Consider the following 26,093-nt stretch of genomic DNA (forward strand, 5'->3'; position numbering starts at 1 on the left):
GAGTGACCATGACCGTGTGCAGGAGCCCAGGAGTGCACCCCTGCGTCTCAGAGCCGAGCCTGCTGTTGGGTGCAGGAGGGAGCCTGGCTCAGCAGGCAAGCTGCTCCAGGCCCCGCAGGGGATTGCGGGAGCTGGCTTCTCCAGGTCATGACTCCTCAGTCCTGCAGAGAAAGCCCTCCCTGTAGGACTGAGGCTGCATTTGAGCCCAGGCCCAGCCCTTGGCGGTGGCTGGTCAAGTCAGGCCCCGGCCCAGGTGACACGGTAGGTCCACCAGCCTGCACAGGCACAGAGCTGAAGAAAGGCCTAGAAGGATTTCATCATCAGGCAGGTCACCAGCAGCAGGGCTGCCATCTGCTGTGAGCCTGCCCCACGCCTCCCACTGACACCACACACACCTCCCAGTTGCCTAGGAGAGGGGGGCTGGTGGATGTTTAACCCTTCCGCCTACCCTCAGGGACTCACAAAGGTGTTTAAGCACTCCATGCAGACCCTATAAAAACCCACAGAAGATGAGCATCAGGTTAGCTGCGTTAACTGGTCCCCAAGAATCCCGGCCAGCTCACGGACAGGCCAGACTGGGGGTGAGCAGGCAGAATGAGCCAGATTCTCAGCATTCCTGGAGCCACTTACACCTTTATTTCAGCAGCGACCAAAAGATGCCAATTTGCATTCGCATGAGATTCTGGCCGGCTCGGCTGCAGCCCTCCTTTTGTTTCTGCCGAGAGGCCCTCCGTGTGTCTGTGCGTGCCCCTGCAGAGGCTCTGCTTACCTGCACGCCGCAAGCTGGCATTGTGCACGTGGCTCTCGGACAGCACCCAGCACCCGCAGTGCTGGCCCGTGTCAGTGTCGCCCCCGGGGAGGCTGCGGTGCAGTGCTTAACCGTGTCGCCATCCACAGTGTGGGCTCCAGCTGGCCGAGGACGCATCCTGACCCGGCAGAGGCTGGGGTATCATATCCTGGGAGACGGGAGAGAAGGTCAGAGAAATGAGAATATTCATGAACAAGCAGCCTTGTGTGCAACGTATGGAGAAAAGAACAAAGGCAGCACCGAGGGCAGCGGGACCTGGCTTTTCAATCCAGAGAGGCTTCCACGGCTCAGTGCAGCCTGGCTGTCGCTGGGGAACAGTCTAGAAACAAGGGTCTGCCCAGCGAGACACGCCCACCCTGGGGAGGGGAGCTAATGTGCTTTTCCCACAACTGCCCTGCGAGCCCGGCTCGGGGTCTCCTGCTGGGGTCTCCCTGCAGCCAGTCTCGTCCCGTGTGAGAGCAGTGCGCCACCATGATTGATTCGTTTCAGGAAACTGCAAGGCACAGAAGCCGATGCACAAGAGAGCATGGAGATCAGAGCCCGCTCGGTAAAAGCAGCCGTCAGAGACGTCTTCCACGGCAAAAGCAAAATGACTCGTCTCAGCCGACGCGGAGCGCCAGTGTCAGGCTGGCAGTCGGCCCCGCAGTTACGATGCTGGCACGCCACACTGCAGCATGTGGGTTCGAGTCCCAGTTTTAGCTTCCGGCTAGCACACACGCTGGCATGCAGCACATGCTGGCTCTCTGGGGCGGCTGGCCTTGCGAGCGCGTGAGTGGACAGCAGCGCATGGGGGCTGATTGCCTCGCTACCCCCTCCTCCTCGTCCTTGTGACTTCTGTTTCTTTATCTTTCAAAGAATTAAAAAATAGTATGGATGTCAGATTTCTTTTCTTACCTTCTTTCTCCTTTATTAAGCTATTATTCCAGATTGTTCAGAAGACTTTAAATACCACTTTAGAGTCCAGCCCACAGCTTCCCCCAGGCCATGGCCTCTCTGTGAATGTCAAAGTCGGCCTTGGCCGTCACCGTGACAGCAGTGCACCCGGCGCAGATATCCGGGGCAGAAACAGGCTCCGTGGAGTCCAGCTCCTGCAACAGACACAGGCAGAGGTGAGCCTGCCACTGCTGCTCCGGACCCCTGGAGCCTCCCAGACCACTGGCCCACAAGGCCCTCGAGCCACGCTCCCTGCAGGCTCGGCTGTGACACAGAGATGAGGAGTTCCAACAGCCGTCCTGTTGTTTGCGGGAACCAACATCCCTAATGTTTGCTGATGAAGCGTTACATTAGGTTAACAATTAAAATGAGAACATTCAGTGGTGACATATCGGTCTCTGATTGTTGATGAACATCAGCTGGGATGGACCTGACCTTCCCCCGAGCCCAGCATGCGTTTCCAACATGCACGGGAAATGTCATCCTGTCTGCCAGCTTAATGGACTCTGACAAATAAGCTCAATGTATGATCCGGGAAAGTCGATGAATACACCCATAGATGTCCTGCCTGCCCCGAGGCGTGCAACCAGAACCTTCTGTTCCCAAGGTTTTCACCAAATTGTACTGTTTATTTGAACAGAGGACATGATGAAACAAATATTTTTGGTATGGTGCCTCAAGCCCTCAGCTTCTCCTCGCCAACAGATTCACATACACTAATAAGCTGGGCTGCTGAAGCCATTGTCATCCACTCAGCACGATGATGTCTGCTTAGGTTCGGAGCGGCACCCACGCCAGGAGCCCCAGCAGAGCAGCCCCAGAAGGCGCCCCCAATCCCACCATGAGGGAGCGCTCACATCTTGCACCCAGCCCACCATGCTGTGGCCATGAACACGAGACACAAGCGTGGGCAGCGGCGGGGGCGGCTGGGGGGACAGGGTGCAGTGCTGATGGCAGAGGTCTCATTCTGTTCCTGAAACGTGTAGGGCAACACAGGCCCCTCTTGCCATGGCCGCCACATGCTGCCACCAGTCGCAGAGGCAGAGAAGGGGATGGAACGTACACCTTGGGCCAGGCTCGCCAGCCTTGACGCCCCCACCCCAGGACACTTCTTCCTGGCACCCCTGTCCATGCTTTCTGAGTGTTTTGTTTCATCTTCCTTCTCCAACTGGAAGCAAATTCAAAGATCCCAGTGGAACCTGGGGCCAAGCTGGACATGAGAGCCCTGACATGCCACGCCCAGGGCAAAGCTCGATCACGCCCAGTCGTGATTACCACCTCCTGAGACCTGGCCTTTCTCCCCGACTTCTGCTCAAGCAGCCCAAATATTTCCCAGTCCCATAAGGCAAGTGTGGCCACAGCTGCCTACTCACACTCCAGATGACGCAGGGAGCATTCTCTGGTGCAGACACAGGCTAGCAGAAGAGGCTGTGGCCTCACTCTGCCCTGCCCAAAGGCAGCCTCTCCCAGTCCTCTGCTGTTGACACACTATGTGCAGGTGTTTGGACTGTCAGCACTGGCAGCCCAGGGAGATGATCGGTAATCTGAAACTACATCATAACGTTGCCCCTGCTTGGGGAGAAACAGCTGGCCCTCCACCTTGAGTCAGGAGCAGTTCCGGTGACACAAACAAGCACAGGCCCACCATGACTGTCATCCTCTCCTCCTGCCCTGTCTGAGAAAGGGCCCAGCTCCACGTGCTCCGAGTGGGAGCCAGGTAGGGGTCAGGAAGGCACGAGTGCATCCCACGGCCGGAGTGCACTCAGAGACTGCCACTTGGGTCTCAGGACCTCACAAGGGCCAGCCTCAGAATACAGAGGGAAGGGCCACTGCTGGGGTCACCTGCCAATGTTGTTCCTGCACCAGGGCAACGGGGGCTTCACACGGGGACCCCAGGGGCCCCCCTCTGCTCTGGCTCGGGATGCAAATGCCTGCACAAAGTGACACAGAGCTTCCCCATGGTGAGCTGCCCCACAAGCATTATCTCCTGTCATCTTCGAGAAGGTACCTTTTGATCCCCACCCTGTTTTTGTGGAAGAGAATCAGGGTTATCAATCACCTGATCGATTGGTTGTCTCGTTATCCAAAACATGACCTTAAGAATAAAATGAAATTCGCCATTTATCATCTCTGCTGGGATATATTAATAAAAGAAAGCTGAGTGCTGTGATTTCTGTCCCATGTTGGTGACAGAGGGACAGGACCAGCACTCACCATGCTTTGTAATATCCTGGCCACGGATGATGCGGCTGACAGAGCGGTCTCATTTTCAGAGGCCAGGCTGCATCTGCGACGGACACTTCATTTAGCCATCTGTCGGCGTGCTTGCGGGTTCACGCACCTAGTCAAGCGTGTGGCTCTTGGTGCAGCTGATAATACCTGGCCTTGAGCTGCAAGGAGAGAAGTTTCAAGAATTTTAATCGCTTTACTTGGCTTGTGTGTTTTTTTTTTTTAAAGAGAGGTCTTCAATCTGACAGTGTTCTCTAGGTGCCTGCCCAAGCACGAGTGCATACACACTCTGTACAGCCGTCCCCAGGCTGGAGTGGGAGCAGCAGCTCCCAGCCTGCAGCGGGAGCGACGGCCAGTCCCGGGAAGCACTGCAGCTGGACGCGGACCACTCCTGGAGCTGCTCCTGGGGACCCACAGACCTCCATCAGGAAAAGTCCAGCTGCCCTCAGGGAGCTGCAGAATGCCCGCGTCTGGAAGGAGCAGTGACTCGGGGAGGGGCGTGTTGCTCTCCCACTTATAAAGCACACACAGCCTTGCACGAGGAAATCAATATCCTCACCTGAGCATCAAGCTGCCGGCACACCCTTTCTTTCCGTCCACAGCACGACTATTGTGCCTGTGTGTACTTTTTTTTTTTTTAAGATCCGTTTATTTTTATCGGAAAGGCAGATTTACAGAGAGGGAAAGACAGAAAGATTCATCTGCTGGTTCCCTCCCCAAGCAGCTGATTCAGAACCAGGAGCCCGGAGCTTCCTCTGGGTCTCCCATGAGTGCAGGGTCCCAAGGCCTTGTACCATTCTCCACTGCCCTCCCAAGGCAGAGAGCTGGACAGGAAGTGGAGCAGTCAGCACAAGAACTGGTACCCATATGGGATCCCAGAGCATACAAGGTGAGGATTTAGCCACTGGGCCACCCTGCTGGGCTCCACAGCACACTATTTGAGACCTTCTTAACACTCAACATTAAATGCTTCTCATATTTTCTACGAAAATAAACTGGGTGTTGTGTGCCCCTGACATCCCAACACGTGCATACACACACACCCCTCTTCCTATTTCCTGGCTAAGGTCATCAGACCCCCACGTTCAGTGACACGTTTGGCGCTCAGGCATGGCTCCCCACTGGGCTCTAGGAGTGCTGCCTCCCTAGTGCCTCATGCAAGGGATGCAAGGGCCGGTCCACCAATAAACCCACCCTTGTTTCCGACTCTTGGGTCACAAAGAAACCAAGTCTGTGTATGCACAGACCAGTACACACGAGCGCATGGAGGGGCGCCCAGGACCCTGAGATTCAGCCCTCAGCTCTCTGGGTGGGGCATTCCCAGGGTCCAGTGTCACCTGCTTTCCCCAGATAGTTCTTCTGTCCCCAGGAACCACTGGCGATCTGCCCTGTCCTGCCCTGGTTCCACAGCCCCCACGCCCTGGGTGGCGGCCACCTCATAACCCCCTCCAGCAGCACTCCCCGGAGGCCACTGGGCCAGTCATCACTGCCCTGGCACCGGGGATGCAGGCAGCTTTAGTAATGCATTTCCCGAAAACAGGCCCTTGTCTGCAGCATTAGAAGTGATACGTTACGTGTGCTCATTCCTTCAGCAAACGCTGATTTAATTTCCTTCATAAATTTAAGGACCAGGAGCAATGACGGGCTAACTGGATTTTCACATTGCCCTTCCCGAAAGCTTCACCGATCTCTGCCCAGCAACAGGAGCGAGTGTTGCTGCCTTTCAATCTCCAACTCGAGCAAGAATACAAACCTGGCACTGACTACAGACAGATCCAGACTGCAAGGTCGGCCTCCCAGATCACTCGCTCAGCAGGAGCACTGGGCATTCAATGAAAAATACCCCGAAGAAGAACTTATACTTTCCTTGCTGTACAAAGACAAAGACCTCAAAGTTTGGCCAAGGGCTTGATTACTAACACTTCAGAGGCAGCACCTCCTCGGCTGTCCCAGCTAGAATGGGTGTTGTGCATGGAAAGTAACGTGGCGGTGCCCAGAGCCCTGGCTGACCAGCCTCTGCCTCCACCATGCCCAGGGACTGCCTGCCTACCCACAGGGCTGAGCACAGAGGCATGCATGTGGGTTGACAGACCCTCGATCAGGGCCTGGGCCTAGCCACCTCTGACACGCTCGCTGTGCTGAAATGGCACCAGTCATTAGTACCGGGCACATTCGAGCAGGTGCTAGTGCCCAGTGAAAGCCCTGCCAGCTCAGTGCCAGCCGAGGCACAGCCTTCCATTGTGGCTTCTACCAGGCCATCTGTACCAGGTAACAGATCGGAAATAACACAGAAAAACCCACAATCTCAACAGCTGGTGCCTCACAAGTGGACAAATGCCCATCTACACTCACACCCCGCAGAAGGATGAAGGGAATTGCTGGTAGCACACAGAAGTCCAGCTGTTGGCCTCCCAGAGTGCCCCGCTTGTGACGGGCCCTGGCTCTGGGGGGCCCTTCCCAACCAGTCCATCCTCCGCAGTGCCTGCACCAGGGGACAGGCACTGGGAAACAAAGACCTGAGCATTCCAAAGGGCTGGCTATTTGTTCACTACTTTAAAAGTCTGCAGAAGAAAACATGGTGCCTGGGGCAGGAGCCAGTACATTCTGATGGAGGAGAGGGTGCCCCCAGGTGAAGAGGGGCACACCGCTCACTCTCCTCCCCATGTCCAGGCAACAATGACCAGGGGTGTAAGGCCACCTCCCCCCATCATGGGCAGGAGGAGGGTGAGAGCCAGCATGAACGACCTCACTGCAACCAACCAGTAGTGGTCAGGACGCCACCCATGTGGGCACAGGATGCAATCACGAAAGCATACAGGCGGGGCTTCCCATGTCCCCCGAGTACATTTCCTAAAGAACTTCACTAATCAGAAAGAGAAAATTTTTCTTTATAGGTTATTTAATCACTGCTCTCAATGAATATTTTATCTAAATTTAGGAGACACCATAGCTTCATTATTTATAACCCAGTAGCCATGTTTCAAAATCATTATTGCAATTACTTTTTGCTTCTTCACATAATTAAAGCTCTAATATTCCACCTTGCCCGGAAGGCCACTGTTACTCAAACTCAAGCAAGATAATTGCTGGGGTTTCAGGTGGATGCCTGAGGTGTAGCAGGTGCTGGCAATGACCCTGATGGGGCAGACCTGGCCCAGGAGCAGCCCCCACCACTGCCAGCACCCAAAGCCTGGCTAAGGAACTGGGTGCTTGTGGACCCGTCCTCTTCAATGTGAAAACCAGTGCTGGAAAGGTTCCCAAAGGTGGACACAAAGGGGATGACAGACCGGAAGACAGAGAACAATACAACCACACAGCTGCAGCCTGTGGTCGGGGGCAGCCCTGAGCTCAAGCTACAACAACCGCCCAGTCACCAGATGAGCCACTGCGCAGGACAACGTGTGTATGCAAATCTCTCTCCATTCAAAATAAACTCGATTTTCAATGGGAAATAAGGGAGAGATTTGTCCTACTACGTATACTTCTCATTCTCCAGCTGGAATAATATCAGCTTTTATAAAGTATTTGAATGAAACTTACCAATCACGACAGGAGCATCACGATTAGGAATGAACAATTCAGTTATGGCTTTCCCTCCCCAGTTCTGGTTTCCATGACACCCACTTGCTGCTTCCTGCTAGTCTTACTACATCATTTGAGATTGCAGCTGCCCTCGTTTGGACCTTTAAGGTTTAAATGCTTCCAGTAACTGACAGAACAAAATACACAGCCCCAGGTGTGTAAGCAAGGAGAGGACCCAGGAGTTAGAAGCAGCTGGATGAGCGGGTGACATGGAAGGACCCCAGGGTTGCCAGCAGTGCTGCCACCCTCACCCCCGGGTGGGATCGATGACAGGTCTGACCAAGAGCAGTGGACTTCCGGCACGTGTTGGAGGACGTGGCCATCATTTGCACCCGCCGAATGCTGAGCGGGGATCCAGCAGTGGCTCTCTCCAGGTGAGAGAGGTGTCCTGCGCTGACTGCCAGAGAAAGGACAACAGGAATAGGGGTTAAGCAGTCCCTTGGGGCAAACCTAAAGTATGAAGGGCGGAAGAGAACAGGGCTTTACCTCTCAGTTCTAGGGATATGGTTAGGCTACGAGTTGGGCTAGGTGAGGACCAGCATTAGGTTTATTTAGGGTTACGTTAGGGCTGGGGTTAGGGTTAGCCGTAGGTTAAGGTTAGGGTCATGTTAGTGGTAGTATGGCTTGGTTAAATTTATCAAAACAATAATGAAAGCTCCCTAAAAGCATTTGGCTGAAAATTAGGACATAAATTGCTCAGGACGAGTCGACACCTTTTACAGGCCGCAGCTGGCACCCCCCTGGCAGCCACCATGGTCTTCGGCTGGCATACCCTACAGCTCTGTGGTTCCCGAAGACAGTTAACAAGAGCAGTGCAGGTGTTCCCCAGACGCACACACTGTCCTCACCTGTGCTCCCACACCTTGACCTGGTGGGTGTGGAACGCCGAGTCCCTCATCAACCAGCTGTAATCGCTCAGTTTGCCTTCACTCATAAATTCACTCAAGAATGGTTTCAACATATGCTTATTTTATGTCTGTCCAGAAGTCATGATTATATATATATTTTTAAAAAAGTATCCTTTGAAACGCAAAACAGCCTACACTGCTTCTCCATGGGGGAACCTGACAGGATCCGGGCAGTGTCCAGCTGCAGGAGAACGAGGCTTCTTACTGGCCTCTGTTCAGGTCCATTCAGCAAAAGGTAACACCGTGCTTTCAGAACAACAGCCCTTTCAGAATCAGGCTTTGGCTAGAACTGAGTTGACATGCTTGCACGCAAAATCAAATGAGCTTCTAGGCTTAAGTTTTAAATCAATTCAGAGAGTATACCTTCTGAGGTTAAATCCGAGCTGCTCAGGCAGCACATCCAATCAAATAAGCCCCACAAAGACTTCCTGAGCCCAGCTGTTTCGGTGCCTGGCTCTGACCACTCTCCCCGAGAACCAAACACAAAGCCAGAGAAGATGCCTGGCTGGGCAAGGGCAGTGTCCAGAACTGAGATGAGAGCCTGTGGGCAGGCATGACGGTATTTCCTTGCGCAGCGACCTGAAAAGGCAATAAGACTCTGGATTTTAATCTGGAAACGAAGGAACATCCCAAGGGGATTGGGGCGAGAGAGAGAGAGAGAGAGAGAGAGAGAGAGAGAGAGAGAGAGAGAGAGAGAGAGAGAGAAGCAGTTCTAGAAAGAAGCAGCAGAGAGGGGATGGGAGGAGAACCAGAGCGGCCTCCACCCATCCCACCAACACCCCACCTGAAGCTTGGGGTGACCTTAACCTCGTTAGTCAAGAAAGTTCAAACTGATGGATGCTAAAACAGAGCTGCCATTCTGAAGCAGCAGACTCACCGACACGGACCTCACCAGCTGCCTTTGAAGGTGCACTAGGAAACCAGTCGGCAGAGACAAGTGGCCCAAGTTCACCTGCCCAAACCGCCTGGGTGGCTTCTCAGCCAACAGTGTGACAAGCCTCACCCCAAACTGTGGCACACACCTGCCTCAAAGTGGCAACAGGCACATCCATTATTCTCATCTTTCTTTTTGTCTTAACAAATCGTAGGAACAAGCAGGAGGCTTGAGAGCAATTATCCCTCTAGTTGGACAGCTAACAAGCCCTTACGAAGCGCAGCGCCCACACAGCACTGGGCCAGGTGCCGCTGCTGCATAGAAAACAGAAGATCTACAATAATGTACCAAAGCCCAGGACTGCTGGCTCCTAATTGATCTTGATGCATAATGCGTTTGGTTAGCAACAGGGCAAGAGACCCTCCCATTCTCTGCCTAGTAAATGAGGGAGGCCAGGGGAGGCACGGGCAGTGAGGTGGGCAGGACTCAGGGAAGGGACTTTAGGAAGGAATGGAAACAGCTTCCCACATGAAAAATGTGGCAGCTGCCGACAATTGACCGGGAGAGAAACTGAGGATTGGGGCAGCAAGGTCCAGCAAAGGCCAAAGGGCTCTGGATGCAGTCATCCTGGGGCACAGAGTCATGCCCAGGACGTGCCTAGAGACACAGCCAGCAGGACATGAGCTGGCCGGGGCCTCGCTGGGCAGCTGCACTCAGTCTTCTCTGAGCGCAGTGAACATGAGGCACTGAGCAGACATCTTCCTTGCCTGGTTCCTGCTGGCCACACTTATCCCCCAGTTTGTGTCTGCTGCAGATATCCACGAATTCAGCAGGGAACCAAACCCGAATCACTGAACTTAAAGGGCTTGCAAACTCTCACCTCGCCACCATACAGAGCCCACAGACCTGAGGGAGCAGCAGGTGTTCAACTGCTCTCTGACTCAGCAGGGCAGCCCCATCATGGGTTAGCCATGAAAACAAGAACATTCTCACCACTCGAACTGCCAGCTTGTAAGTCACAGCTGCCAAGAAGAACATATGGTCCAAAAGCAAAACTTTCAAAACGCTTTCAAAACACCCTAGAAGAAACAGAGACCCCTCTCCCCACCCCTCCCAGGAGGTTTCTCAATGGAAGGCCAAATATTCGTTTCATGCTACACAGTCCAGCACTGCCCTGAAGCTTGTTTGCCAGGTGCCCAAGCAGACCCAACAGTGAACAAGCTATGCGTCCTGGCTCCTGCTACTTCCCTGGGAATCCCACTTTACCGAGGTTATCTGTCACCATTTCTCCAGATGGAATCTAACGCTGCAATACGCGAACACACGCAAATAAAAGCAAACAGTGGGCTAGGCCACAGCAACGACTGCCAAGTGCCGGGACCACGTGTGAGTCCCAGGTACCCCCTGGCAAGTGCCAAGACCGCGGGTACCCACTGCCAAGTGCCGGGATCACGTGTGAGTCCCAGGTACCCCCTGGCAAGTGCCGGGACCGCGGGTACCCCCTGCCAAGTGCTGGGACCATGTGTGAGTCCCATGTACCCCCTGCCAAGTGCCGGGACCACGGGTACCACCTGCCAAGTGCCAGGACCACGTGTGAGTCCCATGTACCCCCTGCCAAGTGCAAAATCAAAGGCTGGGAATGGGCCTGGTAGCAGAACTGTGGGAACTCCCCTGCTAGGCTGCAACTCCTGCTGGTAAGCACGAGGCAGGGCTGGGGTGGGCCAGGCATCCGTTGGCATTCATGTGGGCCAGGTTGGTGGCAGGGTTGGGCTAGGCCAAGCAGCAGCATACATGAGTGTGCACGAGAGCCAGACGAGATGCATTCCAGGCCACAGCAAAACCCAGGACTGGGGCAGGCCTGGTGGGGGTCTCTTGGGGTTGTCCCGACTAGGCCACAGCACCCACTCGTGTATGTGAGGATTGGGCCTGTGGCAGGCCTGGACTTGGTTAGTCTACTGCATCCTTCACCTCACGTGGGAGATGGGGCTGGGTGCAGAACTGACCAGGCAGCTGCCTCCTCCAGTAAGTGCCTTTGGTGGTACAGGTAATGGACCAAACTCGACCAAACTGTACCAAGCAATAACTAGGTTCACACAAGAGTGAAGCCTGAGGATACATCAGGAGAGGCTTCTTGGGGGCCTCCTCAACTAGACTGCTGGACTCAAACCCTGGCCACAGGGAAAAATCACAATATATGTGGTCCAAGCTTGGAGTGTATATATTAGGACTGGGTCTCCTCAGTTACTGATGGCTGTGCAGCGCACATGCCAGGTGGACAGAGAGGACATGACAGCAGTTCACCTAGACTAGCACAGGACACTGACTGCCTCCTAAGAGGATGTAAAGCAGAACACATGGACAGCAGGAGAACAGCTCTCCTGGCCGAGCTCTGCACCACGTGTCTGGATCTGTGGATGCACCAAGGCAGACTGGGTCAGTCAACAGACCTTGAAAATATTTTCTCAACTCTGGTGCAACAAAGCCCACAATGTCTCAGAACTATCAAAACTACTCAAGTCACAGCCTCGGAACATTCTTTCCTACATTGGGGTATCTAAGGAGTCATCAAATGCTGATCCCCCATCCCCGGGTGCGGAATGGCTTTTTCCCCTCAAGTGGACACATGAGTAAAAAAGAAAAGAACTGAAAAATTTGTCCCACCCACCCTTTTCCACACCTTGATGTTGCCGGCACTAACCAGAGACCCACATGGACATATATCCCTTTCAACTATGTAAACAATATTAAAAAATAGCAGGCACTGTGGGACGTTGGACGCTGGAGGAGACTTTGGGAGAAGAAAACCACACCGGGGCAAGGTGTCTGTGCTGGCTTTTTCCTGCAGGTCCTGCCCATCTCCCATGACCCAAGTTAGAGCTCAGCAGACACATGAACGAGGGTGGCCCATGGGAGGAAGGCCTCCAAACTGGAGGCAACCACTCCTACAGCTGAGGACAGTGAGGTCAGCTGATACTGAGTAAACCGAGCAGTTACAGCTGCCACCTGCTGCAAGGGGACAGGGCCGAAGGCTTCCAGGAAGGAGGCTGACCCTCTCAGGAGAAAGGCAGACTCCAGAGCCCACAATGTTTCATCAGTAAGATACAGTGCAAGCTAGCAAACCCCAGGCACTAGAGGGACAAGAAAATGGAAACCACGTTCCAGAAAAACTATACAGCAGTGGAAATAAACCACAGAAATCTATACCAAATCAGAAGATTTTATAAGGAAGTTCAATGGCTCTTATTTGGAAGGTGCAGGTTCAAGTCCTGGCCAGGCAACATTCTGCCCAACTTCAGGCTACAGCACCTGGGAAAGCAGGGGATCACGGCCAAAGTAGGTGAGTCCCTGACATCCTGTTGGAGCCCTCCATGGAGCTCCTGCCCCTGGTGTCAGTCCAGCCTAGACGCAGCTACTGTGGGCACTTAGGGGATGAGAGGCTGTGGGCCCCTGTACCCATGTGGGAGACCCAGACGAAGCTCCTGCTCCCGGTTCTGGCCTGGCTCAGGCCTAGCCCAGCCCCAGCCATCGTGTTCACATGGGGATTGAACCAGTAGATAGAAGCTGTCTCTATCTGTCCTTCTCACTATAGTTCCATTTTCAAAGCATTCCTCGCTGCTGTAACTGTCTCAAACTTTTTCTATGACAGAGAGAGAGAGAAAAGAAAAATTTCTATTAGAAAAAAATCACTTTATAGAAATGTGATAGAATCCAGAGCCTCTGTAATGTCTCATCTTTTTTAAAGACTCATTTGAAAGACAGAGGTATAGAGAGAAAAAGAAACACAGGGAGAGAGATCTTCCAGCCACTTGTTCATTCCCCACATGGCTGTAATGGCTGGACCTGGGCTGATTTGAAGTCAGAAGTCAGGAGCTGCTTCCAGGTCGCCCATGTGGGCCATCTTCAGTTGATTTCTCAGGCACATTGACAGTGAACTATCAGAAGTGGAGCATCCGGGACTTAAACCGATGCCCTTACGGAATGCTGGCACCACAGGCAGAGGCTTAGCCCACCATGTCACAGCCTCTGATCCAAAGCTTTGGTAATGTCTCATTTATAACATCGATGTCCAATCTAAAATCACTATTCATGTGTTTACAGCAGAAAAAAGAAGATCCGAATCCAGGATACACTGGAGACAAATATCAAGATGACCCAAACACCCCAACTACCAGACAAGGTCTTTGAATAAGCTGCTACGAAGACAGCCAGACTATAAGGAACCTGTGCCCCAGGGAGAGCAGTCAGAAACACGTCATGCGAGATCCAGACCCGCACAGATGCCACAGACACCCACGATGGAAACTCCAGAGCCGAGAGGCGCCGCTCAAAGACCACCAGGGGAGAGAGGCAGTTTCTCTGAACACACCTGAATGTCAGAGAGGACAAGGAAGGAAGAAAACCCAGCAGGACGACAACCAGGGGCCCCCTCCCCACACGACCTGGGCTGCAGACTGAAGAAAGAGAACAGCACGGAAACAGCTTCTGAACAGCAACAGCCTGATGCCCCCGACGTGCCCCGAGCAAGGCCAGGGAACGCAGCCGGGTACACACTCAGGGTGCCGAGGCAAGGGATCGCCGCAGCAGCCGGAGAGCGCGAGCAGCCTTCACACGCGGGAGCAGCAAGCGAATGGCAGCTTCCTTCTCCTGGGAAACGGGCCAGGGGACAGAGATAAAGCAGAAAAGAATAAGGCCCACCCCCTACAACTCCATACCCAGCGACAACATCATTGAAAAAGGGAGGGCAAAATAAAGACGCTGACAAAGAGACAGAAAGCAGTAAGGATTACTTCTCGGCACTTTGGCTAAGCTCAAGTGTAAAAGGCAGTAAGGTCGCTCAAGGCCGACCTAGGAACAGAGAGCAGGGCAGGCACAGCCACCACTCAGGAGTGCACCAAGGAACCACTTGGGCCCAGGAGAAGAAGCCCCGAGATTATCAGAGATGGTCAAGGTGGGTACTACAAAAGCTATGTTTTTCTCTTTTACTAGTTTCTTCAATAGATGTACCTGTTTATATCAAATTATAATACTGTATTTTCAGTTTTCCGTATATATGTATATATTACAAGGTGACAGAATGGAGTACCCTGTGACAAGTAGGCCTTCTTTGAAAATGCCTACAAGAGGATTAAAACACAATCCTTGGCAATTTTCAATTGTTGGATGTTCCCAAGAGAAGGCAAAAGAACAGGGGAACAACAATCAGGTAGCAGAAATGGAAAACAAACAGCAAAATGGCAGAAGTAAATTCAACATTACTGACGGTTAAATTAACGATGAATGGACTGAATGCTCTCTAATTAACTGTTTTTAAAGGTTTCTTTTCACTTGGAAAGTTAGAGAGACCGAGACCATCCATCCACCACTCACTCACTCCCTAAATGGCCACAATGGCCAGAAGTGAACCAGTCTGCAGATGGAAGCCAGGAGCATCTTCTGGGTCTCCCAGGTGGGTACAGGGAGCCAAGGCCTTAGGTCATCTCTGCCTTTCCCGGCCACCAGCAGGATGCTGGATTGGAAGTGGAATGGCTGGAATGCAAACCAGTGTCCGTACGGATGCCAGTGCTGCAGGCAGAGGACTCATCAGCACACCACCAGGTCACTCCCCACTCTCAACTCACTCACAACTCCCCAAATAATGAAAAGGTAGAAACCATGGGCCTGGGAGACCCAACAAGACGCTAACAAAAGCAGAGATGTTTTAAAAGCAGAGACTGCAAAGTGAAAGAATGTGAACGCAAACGGGATAATAACTTGGAAGAGCGAGAATGCGTGCCTGGCTGCCCACCACACCAGCAGCCCACGGGTGCAGAGCGGCTGTCAGGACACTGAATGGCGGGTGCAAGCACAGAGGCAATGGACACTGGCGTTAGAAGTGAGGCTTGCAAGGCTTCCCGTAGAAAAGAGAAACTTTTAAAGCAGACTGAGAAACTGTTTCCTTCTCACAAAGCAGAGCACTAGAAAGTAAACCAACAAAGGAGAAGGAAAGGAAAATAAACAGAGAAAAAGTCAAGGACAAAGCAGATAATAAGGAGGGCTGACTCGAAGAAAACACCAATAAAACCAGCCAGTCCCGGGCAAGACCGAGCAAGAGAGGGAAGCAAGTGAAGTGGTGACACTACCAAATCCTGCAGACAATGAAAGGATCAGGCGATATCGTGAACAACTCTGACGGCACAGACTCCAGGAATGAATGTGTCCTCTAAAGGACACAACTTACCCAACGAGGCAGATGAAAGCAACTCTCATCAGCCCTGGGTCTGAATTGAATCAGTTACCAGACACTATCGCACAAAGAAAACTCTAGTGTTGGAGTCTAACAAATATTTAAGGGGAAATAATAAGTCGGATCTTAGACAAACTCTTTGAGAAGAAGAGGGAGCAGTTACTCCTTTTCTGAGACCAGATTAATCTTGATTCTGAAAGAATCTGAAAATTACCTATAAAAATCCTCTTGAATATAGACGTGAAAATCCTCCACAAAATGTCAACACATAATAGACAAGGAACATCGTGACAAGGGAAAGCGAGCACGGGTCCTCCAGTGATCCCAGTGGGCAGGAGCTGGCTGGAGGACAGAGCGCCCGCTCGGCTGCACATTAACTCTCCTGGATCTTTCCAGAAGCAACAGAAAGCACCTGAGGAAATCGGACAGGCATCACTTCTGGAACCAAGTCCTCAGAGTGGACATCAGCTGTCTCCACGGTGGTTGACTCTGGCCATGAGGAGGCCCCAGAGTCCAGCCCAGGGCCTTCTACCACAGCCTGGACCTGGCTTTGCACAGCACCAACGCCTCAGGAACACATTCCCAGGACAGAGGGCAACCTCACGCAAGCAGGGCACTCAGGCCAGCCTCGACAGAAGCCAGCATTCATCAGGGACCATGGGTGAGGTCCTTGAGGCCTGGACCACACTGGCCAATTTCCCAAATGTATGGGTGTAGCAGAGAGAACATGTCACTTGGGACACCCACACTGCTGACTGAATGAGGATCTGGGTTCGAGTCCTGGCCCTGCTCCCAACTCCAGCTTCCTGCCGATGCACTCCCTGGGAAGCGGTGGAGATGGCTCACATGGCTGGGTCCCTGCTCTCTACCGGGGAGACCCAGGCTGAGTGTCTAGGCCCTGGCATCTCCCTGGCCCAGCCCTGGCTGTTGCAGGCAAATGCACAGTGAAACGGTAGATGGATGACCTCGCTTGCTCTCTCTTTCAAATAAACAAAATAAACAAACATTTCAAAGGAAAGAAATGAAGGCAGGCAAGCAGAAAGATAGGTGCCCCTGAACCCCAGAAGCCTGCCTCTCGTGCTCAGGACAGACACCAGCATGGCCTTCTCGCAGCTCTGGCGGTGCCACCTACCCACCCACCGAGGCCTTTGGGATCTGCACAGGAGCAGACGAGAGGCTGGGGAAAGCGGGAGCCAGCTGCACACAGACAGGGCAAGGCTCATTGTCGGAGCTGAGCAGCCACAGTCAGGGAGGCTGTAAGGCGGCTGTATCCAGGGCAACAGGCAGCAGGAGAGGGTCCAGCGCTTCTGCCCACCCCCTCCACCTGCCAGACCCACACGACCTTCTTTCTATCCAGTCTGAAACACTCCCGGCATCATTAAAACCCAGCCCCTGTGCCCCACGAGATAATACTCCTGTGGCCGCTTGGATACAAGGACAACCTGCTTTTAGTTGCTGGGAGCCTGCTATTCCTCACAGTACAAAACCACAACATTCTTCCTAAATAAATGCACAAATAAAAATGACCTTAGACACAGGGATGACGTAAAGAAATGAGGAAGCTGTGACATGAACACGTGTTGAGAGAAACACGGGCTTGACAATTAGTTACTGTCGCAGAATGCTAACGGGCTGGCGGCGAGCAGGCAGCACCAGGGTTCTCTGGGGAACTGTTTGTCCTGTCTAGATATAATTACAAGAGACCGCACTTGCGGTTCTTACCGATTCATTCGTCCAACAACATTTATTTTGAACTGACTGTGGGCCTGGCAGTGTGCTGGGTGTTGATGCGGCCAAGACGCATGGTCCCACGTGGAAGACGTTTCCATCTTATGGGAGGAATAAACAGCTAAGTCTGTACCACAATTACTAAGCCCAGAGGACAGATCTGCAACAAGCTTGCTGATTGTCTAAAGGAGAGAGTCACTGAGGAGGCTTGTGGTGCCCAGAGAGACTACACTGGGACGCTGCCAACCTGTGTGCCTAGGCCCGACATGCAGCCTGGGCAGCCCCAGGCACACACAGGTGGCCACCTCTGGTTTTCCCCATCAAGTCTACACTAGAGTTGTCAGTGTCAGAACTGACCAGCTGCAACTTCTGATGAGAAATCTAACAGACAAACGTTCTATTCACTGTGCTGTGCAGCTTTTCGTGGGCAGCAGAAATTACTCCTTTAAAACAGCTCTGTGCCAAGTGGGTGTGTCTCCCACAGGCACAGACGCAGCTCTCAGCCCCAAGCACACAGGGCCTAGGGGCAGCTCAGCTGGCTTCTCTCCTCATCTCTCTCTAAGAATCACCTCCTCAGAAACCCCAGCTGGGGTCCACACGTGTCACTGAGCAGCTAAACCAGGTCCTGCCCTCCTGGGGGAGCACTACAAAGCCCTCCACCCACTCTGTCCCTGTTCAGCTCCAGCTGTGCTCCTGGTCCCCTTCTTAGACCCCCTTGCCTCCAGGCTCCTGAGCAGGACCGGGTCAAGGCATGCAGGGGCCAGATAAGACATCCCATGGGTGGTTCTTGGGACACGGCCAGGAGAAGTGGAGAATCACGAGTGGGCGGCCGGCATGCAGGCTGAGCCCCGGTGGTGCACGTGTGCTCAGCTACACATGCAAGCCACGACACAGCAACTCACCTGAACTGGAGACACAGTCCACGTGAGCCGACTGGTTCTGTGCGTGAATGGCGGATGTGAATTTCCAAAAGCTTGTTATTTCCAAACATTTCCACCAGAAAAACAAAACGGATTATTGCTTGACAAGAATAGAGTATTTGGAAACAAAACAAAACAAAACAAAACTCACACGAAATTGCCCTTAGCATCTTTCTTCCTGGTGTTATCAGTCTTTGGGGATATTTGGTTGTCAGTCGTAACCTTGGAAACTCGCCTAACCAACCTGCAAATGAAAACAAAGATTTGGGTGACAAAGTTCGCTGCTCAGCTGCCAACTCCCCCCACCTAAACGCTAGGAGCCAGGTTCATTTTGCAAACTAAATTTAATTTCTTACAGGGAAACTCGAAATTTATAAAACAACCCTGGAGAATTTGAATTTTAATAATCAATTATTCCTCAGCCTGATTCATCTTATAAACATATGGAATATGCAAACAATTAAATTAGTTTAAAGAAGCCAGACCTTTAACGCATAGTTGAAGAAAACTTTTACATAAATGAAGAGTAATTGCCAAATACTCCGGTGCTGTAATACAATTTTTCAGCTGCCTGGTGTATAATGTTTCTGCACTTTGAAAAGGAAAAGTATTCCCTTCTCTGACGCTTTTCTTTTTCAAACAAGAAAACAACCCTCGTCTGTATCTTTTATTATATTCATAATGAAGACTTATTCTTCTAAGTCCTGCAGGTATGATTTTTTTCCTAAAAGTACTGGAAAAGTCCTGGAGCTATCACAGCGGCACTGTAAACAGCAAGCTTACACCGATGTGGGTGGTGTTGGCCGTGCAGGTTAAGGGAGAAGCAGCAGCCACAAAAAACAGGGGGACCCGTGGTGACCTCCCCAGGAGCCACCAGGGAAAGGCGCAAGAACAAGGCAGGCCAGCCAGTCTATGGGCTTGAAAGCTGACACGGGCTCGTCGGTGGCCACGGCCCTCCAGCCCGGGCTCCAGAAGTGAGCAGACTGCCCTGAGGAGGAACTCCGGGTGCCCGGACAGCCTGTGATGACCTGTGAGGTGCTACGCGTACTATCATCGTTGGTTGAGTGGCGTTCAGACAGGTCAATGCAGCACTTCCCGAATCCGTCAAGACTCCAGCGTCATCAGCTCCTCTTCAGCAAACCTCACTGGCGGACAGCTGTGTGTGCTCCTACCTACTGACCCTTACACATGCCTGTTGTTTTCTTTACGCAAGCACCACCTACAACTCTCGCGCGGCACCAGGTTCTTTCCTTGGCGGAAGGAGGCCCGTGATAAGCAGGTGTAAGGATTGCCCTGAGTCTCATCACCATGCCTAGGAATCTGGACTGGCTGCCATCACACTGCCTCCCCAAGCCTTGTCTTCCTAACAGCACGTGATGACTGGTGAGCGCTCCAAGGCACATGCAGAGCCACGCCTTGGCCTCCTGGCACCTGGGCAGACTCACCAGCCACCTCAATCATGGCATGTGATGACTGGTGAGCGCTCCAAGGCACGGGCAGAGCCACGCCTTGACTTCCTGGCACCTGGGCAGACTCACCAGCCACCTCAATCATGGCATGTGATGACTGGTGAGCGCTCCAAGGCACGGGCAGAGCCACGCCTTGACTTCCTGGCACCTGGGCAGACTCACCAGCCACCTCAATCGTGGCAATGGGGTTGGCCAGCACAGAACTCTAACAGGCCAGTCCCAGCAGCCGCACACACTTGCACTCATGGCTTCTGTGTGTGTCACCACTGTCTGGGCCGGACAGTTTCAACAGAATTGGACACACTTTGCCTTCAATATCATGCTGGAAAATTAGAGCTTGTTCTAGAAGAATCAAGAGCACTTCCTGAGTGGGTTTTCTAACCTAGAAGAGGGAAAAAGGCAAAAGGTGGAACACAGAACCAGAAGTACTCCTGGGAACAAAACTGCCAAGCAGCCCTGCCACACCAGCCCCTGCTGCCTCCTGACCACCTGACACAACCACTCCTCCACTCTCAGCCCGGAGCGCGGGGAGGCCAAGGAGTCGGGCTACACCTGCGCAGTGCCTTTTCTTTCTGACTCACTTAGGCACACACGTGCAGTGCCACAGATGGAAACCACTCAACTGGAAAAAACTGTATCTGCATCGAACATGTAACAACTTTTCTTATCATTTTCATCTAAGCAAAACTACTTACACAACAGTGACACTGTGCATTATACATCTAGAGATGATAGAGTCCAGGAGGGCGCACACAGGCGATATGTAAGTACGGCACACTTCTCCCTAAGGGCTCTGCACTCCTCAGATGCTCTGGAGCCAGCCCCTGGAGCATCCCATGCGATGGCCGCAGGTGCACAGACTTTCTCTGCTAGGTCTCGTTTTTGCTGCCTCTCCGCTGCAAGAGGTGGCCTCAGAGGACAGGTGCGCATCAGACGTGGCCTGTGGCCTCGTGCTCACACTCAGGACCTTTGCTTTCTATCAGGATTTGCTGAGTGAATGAACACGGGCACTTCCTCCTCTACAGCCCCCACTTAACCCTCTGCAAGCCCCAGTACACCACACCTGAAAGGTGAATTGTGTCATGTGGCAGGTCACAGGAGAGGGACCCAGCTCACGTCCCAAAGACCGGCTCCCTCAGCCACAGACCTGGACCAGCTCACGTCCACAGCACTGGAGACCAGAGGCCAGGCTCAGATGTTGTCACGTCACTCTCTTGGAGGCCTCAGCGGAGAGGAACTCTGACTGGGTCAGGTGTGTGGCGCTGAGGTACCCTGTTTGTGGACTTAGTCATAGCAGTCCCAGGAAATGAGCCCCACTAGCAGAGGGCGGGAAGGAAAAGGGCCTCCCAGTGGTGAGCCCTGGGGAAGGCCCAGAAGGAGAGGCCTGAGGGAATTGGCCCAATGGGCAGCTGAAGGGTAGCCCTGGTTCATACGGAGGAAATTATATCCCCGAGACCACTGGTGATGAGTTCAGGTGCAATGAAGAATCACTGGAGTGAGGACACTCGGTGGCAATGAGGCTGACGGGGACCTGGAGCAGGTGTGCAGCTTCCGGAGCAGGCCAGGGGCTCCTCGTGCAAGGCAAGGACTTTAACCACTTGCGCCACCGCACCGGGCCCAAAATAAATAAAATCTTTAAGAAAAAAAGCACCACTCTCCCTGCACATACCCCTAGCACCAGGATAGCCTGCAAAGACATAGCAAAAGAATCTCATTTCAAGAAAGTATTTAAAGCAAAAAGACAGGTCAACGGAAGAACAAAACTACATCCTTGACAACATTCACTACATCTGTACGACAACAAAGCTGAAAGAAACAAACCTAAACATCAAACATCAGCGTGATTCAAAATACAAGGACTGTGAGAACGCAGGGTACACTGCCAGTGACACACGGCGAGCTTCCAGGGCGGGGAGGCTGTGCGCTCCTGTCCCCCACACAAAGTGCAGTGCTTGGTTCTCAACAGGCTCGTAGACGGGGTCAAAACAAGGGCATGAAGGAAACGCACCGCACCACATTAGGTTCAGCACTGCGGGGGACAACAGTGACCCCCCAAAGAGGAGGATCAGCACTGCGAGGGACAACAGTGACCCCCCAAAGAGGAGGATCAGAGCTATGGGGGACAACAGTGACCCCCCAAAGAGGAGGATCAGCGCTGCGGGGGACAACAGTGACCCCCCCAAAGAGGAGGATCAGCGCTGCGGGGGACAACAGTGACCCCCCAAAGAGGAGGAACAGAGCTATGGGGGACAACAGTGACCCCCCAAAGAGGAGGATCAGCGCTGCGGGGGACAACAGTGACCCCCCCAAAGAGGAGGATCAGCGCTGCGGGGGACAACAGTGACCCCCCAAAGAGGAGGATCAGCGCTGCGGGGGACAACAGTGACCCCCCAAAGAGGAGGATCAGAGCTATGGGGACAACAGTGACCCCCCAAAGAGGAGGATCAGAGCTATGGGGACAACAGTGACCCCCCAAAGAGGAGGATCAGAGCTATGGGGGACAACAGTGACCCCCCAAAGAGGAGGATCAGCGCTGCGGGGGACAACAGTGACCCCCCAAAGAGGAGGATCAGAGCTATGGGGGACAACAGTGACCCCCCAAAGAGGAGGATCAGCACTGCGGGGGACAACAGTGACCCCCCAAAGAGGAGGATCAGAGCTATGGGGGACAACAGTGACCCCCGCAAAGAGGAGGATCAGAGCTATGGGGACAACAGTGACCCCCCAAAGAGGAGGATCAGAGCTATGGGGGACAACAGTGACCCCCCAAAGAGGAGGATCAGAGCTATGGGGGACAACAGTGACCCCCCAAAGAGGAGGATCAGCGCTGCGGGGGACAACAGTGACCCCCCAAAGAGGAGGATCAGCGCTGCGGGGGACAACAGTGACCCCCCAAAGAGGAGGATCAGCGCTGCGGGGGACAACAGTGACCCCCCAAAGAGGAGGATCAGCGCTATGGGGGACAACAGTGACCCCCCAAAGAGGAGGATCAGCGCTGCGGGGGACAACAGTGACCCCCCAAAGAGGAGGATCAGGCGGGGGCACATGCCCCAGAGGAGGTCAGCACTGCGGGGGACAACAGTGACCCCCCAAAGAGGAGGATCAGAGCTATGGGGGACAACAGTGACCCCCCAAAGAGGAGGATCAGCGCTGCGGGGGACAACAGTGACCCCCCCAAAGAGGAGGATCAGCGCTGCGGGGGACAACAGTGACCCCCCAAAGAGGAGGATCAGCGCTGCGGGGGACAACAGTGACCCCCCAAAGAGGAAACTGCAAAATGAAATCAAAAGATTCCCATTGGGAGGAGAGTGGAAAAGGTCAATTTTTTTTCTTTTTTGAACACTCCATTAAATCCTACCACATTCTTTAACAGGTAAAAATGGGTATTTACACTTTTTAAAATGCTTAGATCGAAGAAATTCAGATCAAAATTGCAGAATTTCATAAAGATAATGAAAAGACAGCATTTCATTAACAATTAAATATGTCTACCCTTTGTGGAAAGCCATCCCCAGAGTTCGTATACACAGGGGAACTGTGGCAAGGCTATTTGTTGCAGCAAATTAATTGCAAAGTGGCAAAGGGCCAAAAATGAATAACAATAATAAAAATAACTATGAGCTCTGCCAACAAATTACTCCACAGACTACAGTGTCCTCTGGGCAGGGGAGGAGCGAGGCTCAGGGTGGCAGGGAGAGCAGCCACCAGGCAGCCGCGAGGGACGAGAGAGCGCAGGGCACGGCAAGGAACCAAGGAGCTGCTTCCTGCGTGGGTCTGGCTTGAAACAAGAAGAAACCAAAGAAATGGAGTCTGCTGTGGCACAGCGAGTAAAGCCAGAACGTACAGGTGCCTAGTCCAGACGCCTGGGTAACCGCCCAGGCCTGGGAGACGCACCAGCCTGGCTCAGCCCTGGCTGGTGCAGCCCTTTGGGGAGTGAACCAGCTGCGGGTGAAAGATCTCACTCTATATATATAATTCTATCTTTCAAATAAATAAAGAAATCTTTGTTAAAAATAAGAATAAACTAAAACTTAAAAGAAATGGTGACCAATGGGGATGGAGAGAGAGAAGACAGCATGAGTAATACTTACCTCTCTGGATATTTTAGAGTTCTGACTTTGAAACCAAGTAAGCATTTTAAATAAAAATACAAAAGCTAATGCAATTGAAAAAAAAAAAAAGGCAGACGAATACAAGCACGTATCAGGTTGGTGGCTTAACCATCAGACAACGAATAAAAGTGACTTTAAAACAGACTTGAGGTGAGCACCACAGCACTGAAGCACCACCTATGAATACTGGTTCAAGTCCCAGCTGCTCCACTTCCCACACAGCTCCCTGTTGAATGTTCCTAGGAAAACAGCAGAGATAGCCCAGGCCCTGGGGCCCTGCCACTCCCATGGGAGACCCGGACAGAATTTCTGGTTCCTGACTGTGGTCTGGCCCAGCCCTGGCCATTGTAGTCATTTGGGGTGAACCAGTGAATGAAAGATTTCTTTCTCTCTATTTTTCCCTTTCTCTGAAACTCTGTCTTTCAAATAAATAATCTTTTAAAAAAAACAAACATTAAATAACCACAAACACGCTGTGTCTTTAATAGAAACAGGCCTAAAAAAAAAAAAGAACAAAAACAACCAAAGGAATCTTAAACTAGGCTCAGTAATCCTATTATACTGTTACTAATAACACTATGTGTTTTTCTACACAGAGTAACATCATTATAAGTAAGATTCATATCATGGAAAGGTATAAAATCAAAGACATTAAATAAAAACTCTAATCCCATTTCAGTTGGAAATACCAGTATCCTTTCATGAGTTTTTACTAAAAAATATCTATTTTTCCTGTGTCACCAGAGGCAGTGAGCACCCCCAGAAGCCACATTCCGGTTTCTTATGATCACTTCTCCTGCAAAGGTGCCCTATGTCCCTGGAGAAACGGCCAATTCCCGGTGGCAGCACCATCGGTCTACCGGGGCACAGCGGAAGGTTCCAGAGCCAACTAGAGGACACTTAGCTGATAAGCTTTGTAGCTTGGCAGCAGACCAACCAAGTACTCTGGAAAGCAGGAAATAAGTGGGGAAAAAGGCATTTATCCTGTCTCTTCCTCACGGACTGGGTTTCAGGGTTACCAGCTGGTTAACAAGGGCAGTTCTTGGCCAAAGAATTCTAGAATTCCAGCTATTACACTAAAGTAGCACAGTGGAGAGTTAGTGGGTCAGCGGTGACCCACAGGCTGAAGGGGAGCCACCTGTGAAGGGAGGGGCTGGCAAGCCCTGAACCCAGAGAGCGGATGCAGCCTCAGGAGGGGAAGGGCCAGCACTCTGGGACCTCCCGGTGGGCACCTCAGGACGCAGCGCTGGTCACCGAGCCTGCTTGCTGAAACGGTCTGAGCCCAGTCTCCTCAAGAAGCAAAGAGCAAAGGGGCAAGAGGCAGCACAGCCGTTAGAAACACGCAGATACTCCAGCCGTGTCGGTAAGACAAGGCAGACCCTATTCCAACCAGAGCAGATCTTACTGATGAGAAAATTCAGAAGATCTGACTAATAACTACACACTAGGTGATATTAACTACTGATTGACTACTGACGATTTTTATACTGTAAGTACTGACACAGTCATCATGAGTTTTAAAAATATATTTATTTGAAAGTTACAAAGAGAGAGGGAGACGCAGAGATCATCCATCTGCTGGTCCTCTCCCCAGATGGCCACAACAGCTGGGCTAAGGCAGCCAGGAGAGGAGGCCCAAGCACGGAGGCTGCCCTCCACTGCTTTCCTGGCCGCACCAGAGCGAGCTGGCTAAAGGAGCAGCGGAGACGCAAACCTTTGCCCATGTGGGAAGCCGGCACTACTGGTGGTGACTTTACACACCAGCCAAGCGCTGGCCTCAGATGTTTCTAACTGTCAGAGAGCAATCCCAAAGTTATACAGTTGAGATGATACGTGTCTGGGATTGCTCTCCTCTAGGTTAGGTTTTATCTGGATCAGAGAAGCAAAAGGTGGTCAGATGTCAATGATGGTCGGAGCCGGCTGGGGCGTACAGGAGCGCTCATTCAAATATTCTCTCGACTGCTCTGTGAGTGCGAAAACGTCCTTCCGAATCAAAACTTACAGAAAAAAGGAACCGCTCATGAGAAGGAAAACGCGTGCTGCCTGCCTGCCACACGACCACAGCCACCTGGGCGCACAAGAAACTGCTTTCTCGATTACGAAGGCCAGCTCAAATCAGACCAAAGAGGATTCGTGCAAGGCAGCTGAAAGTTTTTCCAACTTGATTGCTTGGACCCGTAAGGTGCCTCACGACCACAGGCATGAGGCATGCAGAGGACACCACTGGAAAATCGGACGTGTTTTTATAAGGAAGAACGGCAAGGGTCCAGCTGTGCCATGAGTTCGGTCCCCGCAGCGGGCACTCTC

At 52.4% G+C, this 26,093-nt stretch overlaps 1 long non-coding RNA gene across 1 annotated transcript in view; it reads right to left on the bottom strand.

Annotated features, from left to right (window-relative positions):
* Positions 1-288: 288 nt before the first annotated feature.
* The window catches only part of LOC121161668, a 49,958-nt gene continuing 24,153 nt past the window's right edge, over positions 289-26,093 (bottom strand). The window contains exons 2-5 of the long non-coding RNA XR_005884706.1: positions 18,357-18,449; positions 18,188-18,258; positions 3,956-4,131; positions 289-1,896 (exon numbers count right to left, since the gene is read on the bottom strand). This is a non-coding gene — a long non-coding RNA (uncharacterized LOC121161668). The remainder of the gene's footprint in view (positions 1,897-3,955; positions 4,132-18,187; positions 18,259-18,356; positions 18,450-26,093) is intronic.

The sequence above is a fragment of the Ochotona curzoniae genome, unplaced genomic scaffold, assembly GCF_017591425.1.
Source record: "Ochotona curzoniae isolate NIBS_2020 unplaced genomic scaffold, NIBS_Ocur_1.0 contig_48, whole genome shotgun sequence".
Lineage (NCBI taxonomy): Eukaryota > Metazoa > Chordata > Mammalia > Lagomorpha > Ochotonidae > Ochotona > Ochotona curzoniae.